The sequence below is a fragment of the Taudactylus pleione genome, unplaced genomic scaffold (genome assembly GCF_031769625.1).
Source record: "Taudactylus pleione unplaced genomic scaffold, aTauple2 ptg000019l, whole genome shotgun sequence".
Classification (NCBI taxonomy): Eukaryota; Metazoa; Chordata; class Amphibia; order Anura; family Myobatrachidae; genus Taudactylus; species Taudactylus pleione.
The window spans coordinates 12,128,954-12,146,642 of record NW_028284421.1 but is presented as its reverse complement, the minus strand read 5'-3'; the positions used below and the strand labels follow the sequence as shown (position 1 = coordinate 12,146,642).

Here is a 17,689-nt window from a genome sequence, read left to right as displayed (position 1 = left end):
AAGGGGTAATAAGAGAGATATTTCTTGTTCATTTGAAATCTCTTATCTGGGTGTTTCCATGCAATAGAGAGAATATCATCCAGCTCCTCCGATGCTGGAAAGGTAACGGACTGCTTAACCCTTTTACCAAATATAGATGATTTTGCAGTTACCTCTACCTCCTCCACATGTAACACCTGGCATACTGCTGTAATCAAGGCCTCTACACCCTGTGATGCAGGCTCAAATTCCTCAGTAATCTGAACCTCCTCCTCCTGTACCTTACCCTCCTCTTGGTCCTGAACATCCTCTTCGTCTGATTCATCCCAATGTAGGGGATTATGAATCAACCTTTTACTAAGGACCTGAGTAGATGCAGAGGGAGCCTGGGACATTGCTTTTGTAAGACCCTCTACCGATCTTGCTAGAGATCAGGCCCAATCTAGTTCAGCTGCTGTCTGATTTAGCCTCTCCCTGTCTCTGCGAGCTGCTTCCAACTCATATGACAGGTTAGATATAACTGATGCTAATTGATCTGACCACATAGGCTGGCTCACATTAACAGAGACCTGAGGCTGAGACATGCAATTATCACACAGTAAGGAAGCATTAGGTTGTCCCTGTGTGAATTTTTCCCCACAAGTCTTTCAGGAAAAGTACTTTTGGGCTGCCTTAGACCCCTTGGTTGACATCATAAAAGTGTACTGTTACCACACACACACACAGAGATAGAAAAATGACAGTAGTATTACAATCACACCTATGACTGACTGAAAAGGGGCACAGAGGGGGATAAGCAATGCACTGTACAGCGCTTGTTGAATAACGCTGTAACAATAGCAAGGGCTGATAACTGAGTACTAGCCTTACTCCAGACACAGCGTGCTCCTTCACTTAGTAGTGCTCCAAAATGGCCCCTCAGCATTCTTTAGAAGCGCTGAGGCTGATGGGAGGCAGAGGCAGAAGAAAAAACTTAAGCTCCGCCTCCCCTGCTATGGCGCCTTCCCCGCGAACGGCAACTGTGAAATGCCTGCCTATTATAATGTCCTGGCTCCTCTGCTAACCAGGGAGCCAGGTGACACTAACCTTGACCCTGCCTATGCTGCCGGCGGCGGGCATGTGCTGTGGGAACCCGCAATGAGCACTGCAAACAGTGCGTATCTGGGTTCCCCAGAGACTGATGTCTCTGTAGCAGGAGACCTGAGCACAAACTTTTGTGCAGCAGCGGTGAGGTCTCCCCCGGCAGCATCCATCGGTGTAGACAGGCAGGGGCAGTGGGCTGCCTGTCCATCCTCCTGCTGATTGGAGGTCATTTCTTTCTTTTAAAATAAGCCCTAAACGGGAGACAAACGTCCAGCTCCCAGGGCACACTTTTTTAGACTGGCTTGGGGGGGTATAGAGGGGGAGGAGCTAGCTACTGTTAGTTTTTTTTAAGGTGCCAGCTCCCAGTTAACCCACTCCTGTACCCATTGTATTGAGACTCCAGTGTCCCCTAGTGGATCAAGGAGAAAGCAAACATTATGACAGTGTCTAATCGGAAATAAAAAGCTAACATGCAAGGAAATAAGGCCCTTTATGCAGAATAACTTGTTTCTGCAGTTTACTGTAGGTTAACACTTACGGAAGCCTATGTTGCCTTTAAAGAAAGAAAATAAAATGAAACAGTTTCTGAATTTTCTTCAATGTTAACTCTATTACAGTACAAGATCATCTTTTGTCATCTATGATATGTTGTATTGTGCTTACTTCAATTTCCCCAACATAACAAGCATGTAATTGTGAACTCTGTTACTGTATACTCTCCCAGATCGCTTTGCTGTTGATCAGTTTTTTCCAAATAGCAAAAATCAAGTTGAATGACTTTCATCTATCTAATCTTCATCCAGCGTCTACTGAGACTGATTTCTTTGTAAGCTTATCTGACTCCCACATCACAGGCAGAGGAGACAAAGCAGCCCTGGCACCAATATGCAGGGGAAGTATTCACAGCTATTACCAAGACAAATGGAAATACTACAGCTTGGCCCGTTGGGACAAAGGAGAATTGAGAATAAAATCCAGTTGCCTATAGAGAATCCAAGGCTGTTTATCTTTCCAATGACACTGGCCTTATCCTTACAGCCTCTGGGGTTAATATACTACTTTTTTCTTTTACGAGGCAGGTAATATATTTATTGGCAGGTGCTTAGAGTCTGAACGTGCTTGATTCCAGAATAAAAAGGGATACAAAACAAAAAAGAGAAAATAAAATGACTAAACAAATAACATTTTTTGTTTGCTTATTTAAAACAAAGATAAAACATACATAAATCTGAGGGTGAAACAAAGGTGGACGCATTTGCAGTAGCAACAAAGTAGCAGCCGATAATGCGTTTTTATGTTAGTGCCACGGCTGATGGGCGTCCTATTGAGATCTTTACCGGTCATGGTGTGAATCCGCCAATGTGCATCCAAAGATGCACCATCGATCAGACATCGGCCGCACCCCATGACATTATAGCTCATAGTGTCCGACTGTACATGGCCACCGGTGTCTACATGCACACAATCTCCCCATCGTCTTTGGCCACCCTACCAGTCACTGCCTTGGAATGTTCTCCCAAAGTGCATGGATCTCCATGAAATATCTGATATGCATCCCCCGGTGGTAACTACAGGGATACATGCGCAGTGCGTCTCTGACACATGCGCAGGATAAAAAAATCAGGCACTTGCTTCCAATGCTTTCATTCCATCCACCTCTAAATCAGGCCCTCTATGATGATTAAAATTGTGTTAGACCTCCATAATGTATCCCTAGACTCTCCTTGTTTAGTTCACTCATAAAATTATAATTCTTTAGAGGAACGATCACATATTGGGTTTTTCCTTTACATTTAGAAAACTGAATCATAGTCCAGTTTTAAAGTATTACAAAATTGGAGCTCAGTTTTTATCTATAATACATCTGTGTGGGGACTGAAAAGCATTTCATGAACAATTAATTTTGTAGAGCAAAGTGACAGATAAACTATGACCAGAGCCATAACTAGACTTTTTGGTGCCCTGTGCAGGAAAGAGCATTGGCACCCCAATCATTTTTCAAAGGGACATAATGCACCCAAAAAGGGCCATGGCTTCATGGGGAAGGGCCAGGGAAGAGATAGGGGAGGCCAGGAGATGCTGGGGATGAAATAAGAGGAATCTACAAGCAAGAATGATAATAAACAGGAATTTGACAGGCCCAAACAGCACCCCCTTACCTGTGGTGCCCTGTGCCATGGCACCGGCCGCACTACCCTGGCTACGGCCCTGACTATGACAATACCAGCACCATACAGCCACACATTTTCTCTCATAGGGCCAAATTCAATTAAGCGCATTAACCCGGATAACACGGGTAAATGCAACTTAATGCAAGCGGACACAAGTTTTTTGCTATTCATTGAGTCGCATGCGTTAAATTGTCTTACCACTCCATAAAAATTAAAAAGTTAGGGAAAATCCCCATTTTAAAGTAAAAATGTTGGGATTTTTCAGAACCCCTGGGACAACTCCCCCCCCCCCCACATGATTATCTAAGCACTTAGAAGTTTTATATTGTCAAAATTTGCACAATAATATGCCATGTCTGGAGTGATATTCTGCTAAATACTGAATGATGGGTTAAGAGGTATGGGATGGGCATATGGGGGTGCTTTATTGATGGGGCAGGTGTTTTAAGTTTGCAGGTTGGAGTTACAGGTGTTTTATAAAAAAAAATGTAAGCGTGGCTTAAAATGACACAAAAATCATCTTACAGACACCCCAAATTCTTTTAGAGCATAAATTTGCTGAAAAAGACTTGTTTACTATAATTTTGTTTTCATTGACATTAAAAAAATGCCCAAATCTGCCATTTCACATCTTTGAAGAGCCCCAAATACTTTGTTTTAGGTCACTAATAGGCTTTTATATGGTTATCCAAGATTGGTTTGAAATTTTTGGGGTACAGAGTTATTTCCCCATTTTTCCACACACTTAACACAGCTAACATAATAGAAATTATAACATCGTAAGATAAATTACCACGTGTTATGCGTGTTAGGTCAAGTCACTGTAAACCAAGAGTTTACCGTAGCTAATTGTATTCAGCCATAGAGCGGAGCAGGAAAAGGTGCAATATAGAGGTAGAGGAAACATATTTGACCATGTCTGAGCTTAGAGGAGGGTCCTGATCATGAGAGACCTTACAATCTCAGGTCTAAGGAGAAGGGTTCAGGTGCAACAACGGGATCCAGTGTGGCTCCGAGTGCAGATTGGGATAGTTGTGAGGGTGCCTTCATGAGGGTAATATAGGTGGAAGTATATAATACCTAATAAAGAGATGAGGTTTCAGAGAGTGCTTAAAGATTGAATGCTGTGCTAGAACCTAATTGGGTGCGGTAGGGAATTCCATGCATGGGAAGCAGCACAGGAGAAATCTAGGCTGGAGTGAGAGGTGGTTACTAGATGAGGCAATATACAGCTCCAAGATATATCAAATAGAACAAGGGAGAGTATTTGAAATTAGATTTGAGATGTATGAAGGAGGAGTGTTGTTGAGGGCTTTGTAGGAAATGTGAGTAATTTGAATTGGATTCTGGAGTATATGGGGAAGCAGTACATAGATTTGCAAGTGGTGCAGCAATTGTGGACATGCAAGAGAGGAAGAACAGTCTTGGCATTGCATTTAAAGGTGGATTTCATGAGGGTATAGATGGATGAGGAAATGTCAGATATGAGGAGCTTGCAGTAGTCAAAGTGGTAGATGATGAAAGGATGGATAAGAGTTTTGGGTAAGATAAGGTAGTACTGTGGCAGTATTTCAAAGGAGAAGGCAACAGGACTTGGAGTGAGTCTGGATGTGTTAAATAAAGTGCAGTATCAGGTGGGGAGGGATTGAATGTGGGAGAAAGGAACATGATAACCGGTGTCTTGGATATGTTGTGCTTTAGTCAGCATTGATACAAGGAGTTTAGTATGGGTGTGGCTATGGAATCACTTATTATTATTATTATTATTATTATTATTATTATTATTATTATTATTATTATTATAGAGATTGATAGGTATTATTATTACAGTAATGCTACTGGTAGGGTTAATAAAACTGGGTCCATTAAAAACAATCACCAAGACAATGATTTCATGATTTTGTATTGTATTGTTCTCAGTCTAGTAAAAATACATAATAGTGGGTTTCTCCGCAAGTTACGGCTTCATTTACTGAAGCAATGGGAAATAAAATGTGTTCTTTCTGTGTATATTCAGAAATATTAAAGGAAATGAAGATATCAAATGGAGCCAAGAATTTTAAATACAGAAGTAAATTAAAAGCAAGTTGAGCCAACATTTCATATGTCTCATTTACTGTCACGTTTCTATGGCTACAGACAGTGTTTTTGGATGGGGGCTTATGTTTTATGTGAAAGATTTGAAAGAAACTTAGCTGCTTTATTATGTATATTAGGATTATTATTTTAGTGCTTTAAAATAATTCTTAAAAAGCCTCACCTCCAGTCTCACCGCCAAATATTTAGTGGAGGTTTTGATGGAGTGTATGGTTTTTAATTTAATGGGTTTTTGTCAGCTACCATTGTTATAACTCTCTACTCTAACACTCTAAAAATTAATAGTCCTTGAACAAAAAGTACTTTATTTGCTAAGTGCAGAATAATGTGGATGTAAACTAAAACTGAAATGTAATAAAGGACAGGGCACATTATTTTAAAGGCGTGCAAACCTAAAGATAAAAGTGGCCAGTACCAAGTAGAATGGTAAGTCCAGCCCGCCCCTGGCTACCATGAATAATTACCAATGTAATAAGTAATATATAAGAAATTGACAATTCCACAAGAGCACAAGCTGTTAAAATAACAAAAATGATGAAATATTTTTAAATGGGAAGAGACTCTATAATGGATTGATATTTATGAGAAAGTTACAGCTTATAATAGGTGTCATACCGACATACATTGTTTTCTTTTTGCCATTTTTACTTATTGGATTGAAATTCAATCATATTTCACCAGATTTATGGTCACATGATGGTCAATGTAGAATTTTTCATGGTTAATATATTTAGATTTTGTGGTTTGAAATTTGCGGTTTGCATTCCAGAGTGTTCGGGCTTCACATTCACCATTCCTGGTTTGAATTTGTTTGTTTAAATATTTTTACTTATATATACTATTTAGATAATGTTTTCAAAATAAAACTACATTTTATATAGTTTTAAATTTGAGGCCTTATTTGAATTTGAGCTTTGCAGTTGAAAACAGTTAAAATGTATCAATTTAAGCACGATACTAATGACAATTCAAATTTAAGTTCTGATTTCGACAAATAGTGCAGAGCCTGACACATCACAGTAGAATATTCTCCAGGTTGACAATAGGATAAAACAATAAAACAGTAAAGACATGAAAACGACTGCACGATTACAACATTGTAATCGTGCAGTCGTTTATCAGTCTGTGATGTGCCTTCACTGAACGAGCAGTCGTTCAGTGTAGGCACATCAATCATCTGCAAAACATGCTGAACCTGACATTATCGTCAGGTTGTCCAGCCTGTTTGCCCGATGATAGATGCCTAAACGACCAGCGGGAGTGCGCATCGCTGGTCGTTTTAGACATTTTTGCAAACGATTTGCAAACGATTTATGAACAATTGAACGATAACAATATCGTTATCGTTCAATCGCTCAATTTAATCGTCTAGTGGATGGGCACCTTTACATATTCACCAGGTTTACGCTTTGAGATGTGATGTATCAGTTGTAGTAGTAAAAGTTACAGTACCCAATTTGTGCAAAATATAGTAATTAATGAAGTGGCATGTACATAAGATAGACTGTGTCTTGACAGTGTTGTAAAAACTAGAGTTGGATTTTCCATGTAATAAAATTAAATACAGTCAAAATACAAAATAAATGTACTAATGTAGTTCAATCAAATAGAAACATACATTGTCTACCCAATTAAAAATCAATTAAATAATGTTAATAGACTGCAGCAACCTGCCTAACAGTTTATATAGTGTCAGATCAAGACACACTCAGTCTATCATAGCGGCTGCTATTTGTCATTATTATTGGTGCGTATTTTGCACAATGGGTCAAGCACCCACAAGATACTTTCTGACATGCGTTTATGCACCTGTGTGGTGGTCTGCATTAGATATATTTGCGTGAAAGCCCTTACAGTACTCAATCTATTTGTATACACCGCTTCCCTCACCTGTTCCTCCTCCTTTAAATTTAAGGTGTCATAAATACAAGAGGTAACATATGAACAGATGTAACAAAATCATGGGGCACATTCAATTGGTCGCAAAATTTCTGCGGAAAACTCAACGTGACAATTGTTGCAGATTTCACATTACCACAGCTATGCATGCTCCTGATTCTCACACTATTCAATTGTAACAAATTGAGCAAAATAATTTTTTCTGCAAAAACCTGTATGAGAAATAGAAAAAAATGGGGAGAACAGCCTGTAACCTAACAAAAATCAAACATATATTGGATAACATCATAGATGTTTATTACTGTCCCCAATAAATATATTTAGCACTTTTAAAATGTTACATATGGCTGATATGTGCATTTTTTAATAGCAGTATAAATAAATTAATTAAAATAAATTCTCTAGTTAAATTTGGGGTGCATAAACAGGCATGTAAGTTGATTTCTTAGTCATATGAAGTCACTTTAATAAGAAAATAAAAAAACACCTGTCCCATACATGTAAACCCCCATATACCTGGCCCACATCTTTTAACCCAATATTCTGCACTATGTAGAATATCACCTCAATAATGGCATGTAATTATTAGCCCAATTAAGCTAATTAGAAACTTCTAATTGACTAATTAATCATTATCAGGGTGTCTCAGTGGTTCTGAAACAAGCCCCGACATTTTTACCTTAAAATAACAATTTTTCCCATCTTTGCACATGCTTTGAATCTGCAAAAAAAAAGCTGTATTAATTCCGATAAATTACTGTGGCTAAAATTCTTGCAACTAATTGAATAGGAAAAACCTTTCGCTTACTGTAACTTTAATTTCTCGCGCCGCTGGAAAAAAATAACTTGTGGCCAATTGAATATGCCCCTGTTGTGTGTGTATAAAAAGTAAGCTTAATTTGACCTTTAAATCAGACCCTTGGTCTTTAGAAGTACAGGCATGTTACAAGAAAGAATACAAAGAGTAAGATATGTGATCAACTGTTTAGCTTAGATAAACTGAAGTGCCATACAATATTGCGCACAAGACTGACCAACCATGCATGGCTTTTGGATAACCACTAGTCAATTTATCTGTAAATTAATATTAAGAGAGTTAATCCTCTTCATCTCCCAGGTAGTTCTGTAAATCTGCAGCCGAGAGAAGAAATGTACTGGAAGACACCAGCTTTATGTTTACACCTGTGCTCCTAAACAAAAGTGACAGGCGATAAAGAAACCGCACAAGAGCAATCTAAAATGTGCAAACATGTTTATGTGATGGAAAGAAATGTAAGCAGGGAATAATTACAAAGTCCACAATGCAGAAAACCTGCAAATTAATAGATGGAAGTTGTATGAAATGGAACTTTATCAATGTTACCAGTGGATGGGGATTTGTTGTACCATTTCTATGAGTTTAGTAATTATGCTCTATAATATCATGACAATATTGTGTGAAAAGCAAATGGTTAGGAAGAGGGATAATTTTTAGTGAAATTGCATTAACAGACATGTTTTAAGTATGATGTAAACCACCAGCCATGTCACAATAGTAATGTGATTGGCCACAGGATCAAATGCAGGATTTCTAAAGGGGGGTTTCCAAATGCTTGATTTTAGAACAAAGCAAACAAACAAATGAAAACCTGTAATAAGCTTATAAGCTTGCAACAGACAATTTTTTTGGAGTCACATTGTTTTACGATACCTCTCCTTCCCCAGCAATTCTCTTTGCAATGGCTACACCTCCAATCTCAGCTACCCTCAGTAATGGCCACACCCCATGTAATAGCCACCCCCTCCTCCTGATTCACAATAAGTCTGGCCAGTGGGTGGGCTCCTACATCACTTCACCCTTATCACCTCCAGCATGCTGGGAGATATAAGATGAGCTGTGTGGCCAGGTGTTATGTAAAGTACACACTGAGCAAGTTAACAACAATTACTCTCCGTCAAGTCCTCTTAGATCTGACTGTGTGACACCTTGCGACAACTCATTCCTGCCTAAAAGATTTTTCCAGGACTGATACCCACCTATGGAATTCCCTGCATCTCCTGTAACATCTCCTGCCAGCTTTTCTCATTTCACTATCTTTTACGATTTAACACAAAACTATTTTTTTTTGTGAATTAACATAGTTGCCTAAATCTAATTATAATTACTATGGACACATTACTTCTCGGTGTGTACATCTAAATACAGTACATCACATTCAGCACAGTATTATTAATCAGCAAAGAGAAATACACCACATAACATAATCTGGGCATAAAAAAACATCATAATGCATTTTATATTTTTTTCATATTATTTTCTACATAGCACCAATAAATATTAATAAACACAGCAGGAAAAAATAGACAAATATTGAAAACATTACAGAGAACAAGATCACTTATAATGTTCATTTGAACAAAAACTTGTAGGGACAAATTTTGAATACCAGACGCTGTTCAAGGAAATATGGAGCAAATTACATATTTGGACTTTTATTTAGTAAACATGATATTTTTATTCTGATCCTGACCTAGTTCAGAAACACTTCAGTACCGGCTTACCCTCCACCAATTGCCATTGTAAAATGAACACACAAACCTGTTTTGTAGTGCAGTATCACACTATTGCCAGACACATTTTCACTATGGTCTTTGAGAGACTTTACCTCTGGTTTTTACTCCCTATAAACACAAAAAATGGAGATCAAGGCAACGTCTAAGTCAGACACTCGACAGCCCCAGGAGATTCTCATCTACAATTTTACAATGAACAACTGTTCTTTGGAGATAGAGAAGATGTGAGGAATGCTAAGCCTAATATCTACACATCAAAGTCAGATCTTTGTTATGTTATCCCCAAGTACAAATCAATATTGCCAATCACTTTAAGTCAGTCTCATTTTAGAGAGAGGCACAATTCACTGGTGGTGTGTGCTGAATGATGTGTTCCTCCATAATGTTAGTATAGATCGCAGAAGTGAAATTATGTAAAAATGTAATAGGTGTAAATTTGAATCCTCAAATACAGTATATCAGGGTATTCATTTTTATCAAAAAATTAGATTTAGGAGGGGCGTGTCCAAACTCATATCTAAATTGCAGTATAAAAAGAAAGCTGCCCAGCATCATGTGTGGGCTACATGCAATAGCAGCCAGTATTTACCCTGCATACAAAAACAATAAATGTATTTGTACCCCTTGTATTTGAAGGAATGTAGTCAGTATCCCAGCAAGCGGGATGCCGATGTTCTAAATACCGGTGCCGAAATACAGTATCCCGACCGCCGGCATCCCGAAGGTAAGTATTGGGAGTTAGGGGGGGTTAGGTTTAGGCACTAGGGGGAGGATTAGGGTTAGGCACAGGGGAGGGTGAGTTAGGTTTAGGGTGTGGGGAGTGGGAGGTTAGGTTTAGGCTCTAGGGGGGGAGGTTAGGTTAGGTACCAGAGAGGGTGTTAGGTTTAGGGTGCGGGGAAGGGGAGGTTAGGTTTAGGCACTAGGGGAGTCAGTTAGGTTTAGGCACCGGGGAGGGATGGTTAGGGTTATGGTAGAGGTTAGGGTTACTGCTACTATACTTACGTATGGGTGTCGGGATTCGGACTGTCGAGATGCTGCTGCTGGTATTCTGACCAGCGGCATCCCGACTGCCGGAAATCCATACCCAACCCGTATTTCAACATAGTTTGTTCTAGATGCATAGTTGTTTTTTTCTGTGCTCCCAACTCAGAATCAGCCCATAAGGATGTGCAATTGGCCACACCTGAAACTGGTGGTAACATGACCAACCAAGCTTTGCTCTGTCCACCACTTACAGCTCTTTTAAACATGAGCTCCAAGATGACATTCTCCTTTGTGATTGTCATTGTCTCATGGGTCAATATGCATAATAAATGGCCAGGTCTGCCTGTTAAACTCTGCAGTAACCACTTCTCTTCCAGACACATATACAGACTGGAGAAGGAGCACCAGAGTAGGAGGGTGATATCCCACTGGATGTTTCATTGTGAATAGCCCACAAGTCTCGTTATATTATATTTGAATACTATGTTTTAGTATATGTGTACATATTCCATTCTCAGAGGCTTGTAAGCCATTAGGGAACTCATTTACATGCAATGGATTAGCAATTTCATATGCATTTCAAAATGAAAACATCTCTAGACCAAATCAATAAGCTGGTCTGTAAATAATAGATGCTGTCAGGAGAGGTGTTTAAAAGTGCCTCTGTTTATTTACAGACAAGAATGGATGTTAAACTCCTTAGATATAAAAGGCTAGTTGCAGGTTCAATAACAGAGACACCTCAAGTTTACATGTGCTGGACTGAGCATAGCACAAATGAGGAAATACTAGGGGGTCTATGTACTAAGCCTTGGAGAGAGATAAAATGGAAAGAGATAAAGTACCAACCAATCAGCTCCTAACTGTCACTTTACAGGGGATGTAGTTAATAGACCTGTCGGGATTTCGACCCGCCAGCCTCCCGCTGTCAGTATTTGATCCAGTGGCTAAACAGCCGCCGGCATTACATTACAGGTTGTGTTTGAAAAACAACATCTAGGAGCTGATAGGTTTCTACTTGATCTCCCAGTCCACTTTATCTCTCTCTAAGGCTTAGTACATAGACCCCTAGTATACTATACAAACATATATGTTCCAATATTTATATTCTGCAATCAAGTATCTACAGAAATAACAAATGTTTCCATTACAGCAACCACTCTCACTTTTTTTGTTCACGAGACATGAAGATTGTTTTGGCTATAAAAGCTTTGTCCTTGTACCTCTGGGGTGACACATACAATTAAACAGTTTTAGTTGTCTTTTTCAACCAATTCTGATAGTACCAATGCCAGACAGTGTTTACTGTACCCTCTGTTTCCCTATAGAATAAAGTGCGATAGTCCTGTAAAACCTCTAATGCAGAGCTACAACACCCAGTCACACTTTTGCATGTAGGTGATGAATTTTTATATTTTAAAATTAGGGTTTTTTTTTTATCCTTTTACACTTATCTATTGAACTATGTAGGGAATTAAGGGGTGGTTGGAAATAGGCAGCAGGAGTACATAGATGGAGAAATGCGTCATTGGAGATGCCAGTTTATACACTGACAGGCTTTTGAAAAGAAGCAATAGAACTATTTGGTCAGTTTATGGACTAAGACTAGAGCACAGATAACAGGAAAGACTATTCATAAGACATATAAGGCTTGAGTAAGCTTTCTGTAGGTGGCATTATGTCTTAGCACTTCCCTGCATCTTGTGTTGAATGGCAATTGGCATTGTTGACTTATATGACTGCTGTGCGAATGCTCTTTCCTGGCAGCGCCAGCTCTCAGTAATGGTATTTATAGGGTTTTATTAAAGTTGAAAAGACTTGCAGTTACATGTAAAGCAAGAAAAATAGTATAGAAATGATTTAAATCAGTTGCAGTTATGTCTGTTAATATTACATTAGTAATTTGCAGGCAATGCCTTTAATTCAAAGAGACACTTTGGTTGTGAGTCTATGCACTTAAAAAAAATAGAGTTTAGCTGTCACTGTGTGTATTTCTTGTAAATGAAACAGCGAAAAATGCAACATTCACATAGCATGCTTTACAGTGTTTTTTGAACTGAGCAGTCTGTGATATAGTAGACCCATATAACCGTCCCCGGCTGCTACAGAAGTTGTCTATTCTGTACAGAGAACACAAACAAGTACAAAATATTTGCAATACTATTTTGTTTGGTAGTAAAGAATACTGAGAATGCTCCTTGGAATATCACTTTTATATCACTCACAGACGAACTGATAAGAAAGTATAGGTCTGTATGCTGGCAACATTTTAAAAATTTGGAATATGTAATGACCAATACACAAATAATAAACAATTGAACAAAGTCATCTAAAAGGATTTGAAGGGGCTCGCTTATCAATGTATTCGCCTAAAACACCAAACATTGTTCTGATGTCTTTCTGATAGGGCAAAAATTTGGACCCCCTCCTGTGAGTCACCAGAGTCCCAGTAATACGTCTGCGTGAAAGTCTCTGCTGGCTGTCACTGTGGCTGGCTGGATAATCTGTGGAAGAGTCACGCTGTCCATTTTTTAAAATTATTATGAATTTTAACAACGTTAGTTCTGTTACTATTACCAGTTACTATTACTTTTACCAGTGGTTTGTTTGCTGCCCCCCAGATGTCTGATTTAAATCTTTGTTTTCCCATAATTTTCCTAATAATCACTTAAAACTTTAATAAAAAGTAGTAATAAGTTAAGTAGTTTTCTGTCACAAACGGCAGCAAATAGGTTAGTTATTACACCACTGTATTTTATGTGTTTGAGCTTTGACAAATAAACCTCTCAAAGGATTGATATTGATACAGCTTCCCCTAAATATGTAAACCAATACATGATCCATAAAAGATATTGAGATTAGGTACAAACATTGTTACTAATTTTTCTGCTATGTTACCTTTGAAATAGAGCATGTATACATACTGTATCAGCTTCTCATTGTCAATAGGGATTTAAAGGGGTCTATTTACTAAGCAGTGTTAGGAGACCAGCCAATCAGCTCCCAACTGTCATTTTTCAAACAGCCTGTGAGATGGCAGTTAGGAGCTGAATGGCACCTTATCACTTTTCACTCTGTCTCCTAACATTGCTTAGTAAATATTATTATTATTATTATTGTAGCAAGTGTAGCTTAAAAATCGCAAAACTACTATATATTGTAATTTATTATGAAGGCTAATCAAAGGTCAAATATCAAAGCACACACGTTTGGATTGCCATTGGAGAATGCTACAATAATAATAATAATATATTGCATTTTTTACTGCTAGGAAAATATTCTTACATATTCAAGTGTGCTTTATATCAAACTGGTTGGATATTTAAATTTGCCCGCCCAGTTGTTATGTCAGGAGTCCCTGCAGCCAGTGTATGGGCAGCCGGCGAGTCACCCATACATACATGGAGATGCAGCGATATATCTGCATGATATATCAGCATCAGCTGTGTTGCAGAGCCAACCTTATATCAAATAATATATCAACTAGTGTGGACCTGTCTTAAGTTATGCCAGTCTGAGAAACTAGATAGTTTATGCTTGGTAGTACAATATTATTTACACTGTAAGGCTAGATTAATGGTACAGGTATAGTACAGAATGCATTAATGTAGAATATGTTAAGCAGAATCAATGGAAGTAGACCAAGCACCAATTTACACCTGGAAATTGCATTCAGCATACAGTGCAGGAAAATTGATATCTCATAAATGAAGGGCTTCTAAACACTAGTAAAAATATTTATTTTATCTATGGTGCATTAAAATACTTAAAATGCAGGTAAAACACAGTTTCCTTTGTAATGAAATGAAAAATAATAATACTTAAAAAAATATTTAAAAAACATTCAGTTAACATCCCCAACTTCTGAACCAGCCCCAGTGATCCACTATTGATAGTAGACCATAGGCTAGCGCTAGGTACACATTGGCTGACATATTGGCCGTTCAATTGAACGGCCGATATATCATGTATGCAGATGAATATGTCTGTGAACGATGTTGTTCACAGACATATCGGTCGGCTGTGCAGCACAGCACATCTGCAGATATATTGGTGCATCATGCTGTGTGTACAGGCTGTCAGCCGACCGCCCGTACATCTGCTGCAGAGACCGCAGGTGACTGACCTCACAGCTGGGTGGGCACATGTAAATGCCCGCCCAGTTGTGATATCAGGCACGACACATCGAGCCGATGATTGGTAAGTGTGTATGAACTTACCAATCGTCAGATAGGATGGCGGATTGGCCAGATGGCCGATCCTTTATCCTGGTGTGTACCCACCTTTAGGGTCTCCCTGCTATTGTGAAAAAAAGTCCCAGTGCTAAACACTCTGTTCTGATTTTTACTATATGAAGACTCATTGCTCAGGGCCACTTTTATTTACTTTATTCAGTGCTACACACAGGACAAGATGACCTTAGGATTGTGCCAGACTCCTTAGGTACAAGGGCCTAAATAGTTGTCTATATGACTATATCCCTAACACATTGGGGTTTCAAATCCATCAGACACCACGTTTCTTGTTTTAACATTCCAAGCACTCCATGTGCAGTTTTTAAACCAGCTTTCACACCCCCAGCCCCAATGCTGTTTGATAACTTTCCCTGGATCTCATTAGAGTAATGTGAAAACATGAGTTTAGTACCCTCGCTATAAAACATTTCTGTCCAGAGGTATGTAAAGCTGATAACTGCAATACTAAGTGTTGGCTCTCTTGACAAACCCATCTGCCACTGGTGTAGCTAAGTGTTTTTTCCTGGTGCATTCAAACCAAACAGATGATTTGCTAATGATTTCTTCTTCATTAATGAAAACACTGCTTAAAATAATGTGTGTGATACATGCATTTTAATTCATATATTGCGATTCCCCTTTCCAGAAGCTGGCACAAAAACATCTATGCCAGCCAATTCTCTTTCAAATCAATTTTTCAGTGCCCATTTGTGCAGGCTGCAGCTGCATCTTTATTGGAATTGTAAATCCTCAGCAAATGGAATTTATTAAGGAAATTCTAACCTTCCTGGATAGAAAAATGCTCACTTAATCACATTTCTAAATGGCACTTCATTAATGGGGTCCTTGGCACCAATGCAATGATAAAGTCTTTAAGCAGATGTTCACAAGTATAATACTCCCTCAACCCCACAATGAGCACTGCGGTGCAGTGCAAACCCATAATAATGATAATGTCACAATGAGGGAATCTTACTAGTTTACAATAAACAATGTAGACAATCAATTTAATAAGAGCCACTTTGTGCCTCTACAAAGGCTAAAGAGCTTCTTGAATATTAGTTCTTCATTACACTGCACAGACTTAAGGCATGCACTCTTGGAGTCTTCCTATAATTAACATGAGCTCCTAGTTATAAATAATATTGTATATATAAAAAGCTATCTGTAACTTGAAAAAAAGATGTAAAAAGTGAAAGATGCTATCAAAGCAATTTTAGCCTTCTCCTGAAATGATATAGCAGAATTGGCCAATGTAGTCCTAGAAAAACTTTAGCAAGGGTTTAGAAATGTAAAAAAAATCTAGATGACATAGTGTCAAATAATTGTGCATATATGCTATATTACATGTTTTATTAGGAGAAATACTAGCCTGACCCCAGCTATAGTATTGATAAGATGCCTCATTTAAAAAAATAAAAGAAACAGTAAAAACAGCAGGACACTCTTTAGTGTTATAGAGAGGTGGACAAGAGCTCACTGCACTACAGAATGCATCATCATTATTATCTTCATTTGTTTATAAAAACAGACTTTCTATACATTGGATTTATGGTCTGTATCTCTAGCTGTAACCATGCCAGTAAAAGTGGGTACACACTTAGTGATTTTTTAAACGATTTGCCCAATTCTGACGGATCAGAATGACAAATCGTTAAAATCGTCAAGTGTGAACGCACTATGTTGTGCAGTGTGCGCTCCCGTGGGGCCGTCAGCTGCATCGTCTGGTTGGCCCTACATGGAGCCAAACCTAACGATGTTGCTATTGACCCTATGCAGGAGGATGAGGCAGGATCCGACATATCGGGTGGGGAGACACTGGATCAACTAGTGTGTAGCGGCCGCCCGGTATGTCAGCTCATCAGCTGGGGGTTCGATGGTCGCATCTCTGGGTACACATGTCGTTTAGTGTGTACCCAGCTTTAGTCTGCAGATCTGTATAAATGGTTGGCCAATACCAGGAAGTGGTGATCAGCATATCTCTTCCCAGAATTCCTAGATTGAGGCAGAATACTTTAAACGTGTGTTTAGCATGTTAATGCTGGTTGTTATAAACTAATTATAAAAATTAACTACTGTTTATGTGCATTCTAGAAGTCTGTTCAGTGGCTCAATTTCATTGTTGCCTATGGCATTCAGAAGCATTAAAGCAAGTTAAACATACAGTTGCGTTTGAATGTTGACTCAGAACATAAGGCCTGATTAAGAGATGTATGCTATTCTGATGTTCTCTGTCGAGCGATTATCGACTGTCTCTACATGCGTGAGTCGCACTGCACATGTGTCAAGGTACATTACCATTATGACTCTTCAAATGCAAATATATTGACAGTGAGAGGCCATTTAGGGGAGGTAACATGTAGTGGTGTCTGCAATCCCGTACACAGATAAATTGGTTCTGATGTCTGAGTTCAGGCGGCCATTCTGTGCGAGCATAGGGCTACTCAGATGGGCGATTATCGAATGATCTGCGAAGTTGGCTGCGTATATATTGGTACACAGTTGCTTGGATTTGTGATGGCACCGGTGGGCTTTTCAATGCATTTCCCAACGTTTGCCACATTACCATATTTTCGTACATCCGCTGCATACGAGATTGCATTAGCGTACATATCTGATTCAGGCAGACGCGCCAAATCGGGTGAAGGGGGCATGGCCTAAGCCAAAAATAATAAAAATAGTATTTTT

General features: G+C 38.8%; 1 protein-coding gene across 1 annotated transcript in view; it reads right to left on the bottom strand.

Annotated features, from left to right (window-relative positions):
* The window catches only part of ENTREP2 (endosomal transmembrane epsin interactor 2), an 899,787-nt gene that overhangs the window by 736,764 nt on the left and 145,334 nt on the right, over positions 1-17,689 (bottom strand). The gene's annotated exons all lie outside the window — the stretch shown is intronic.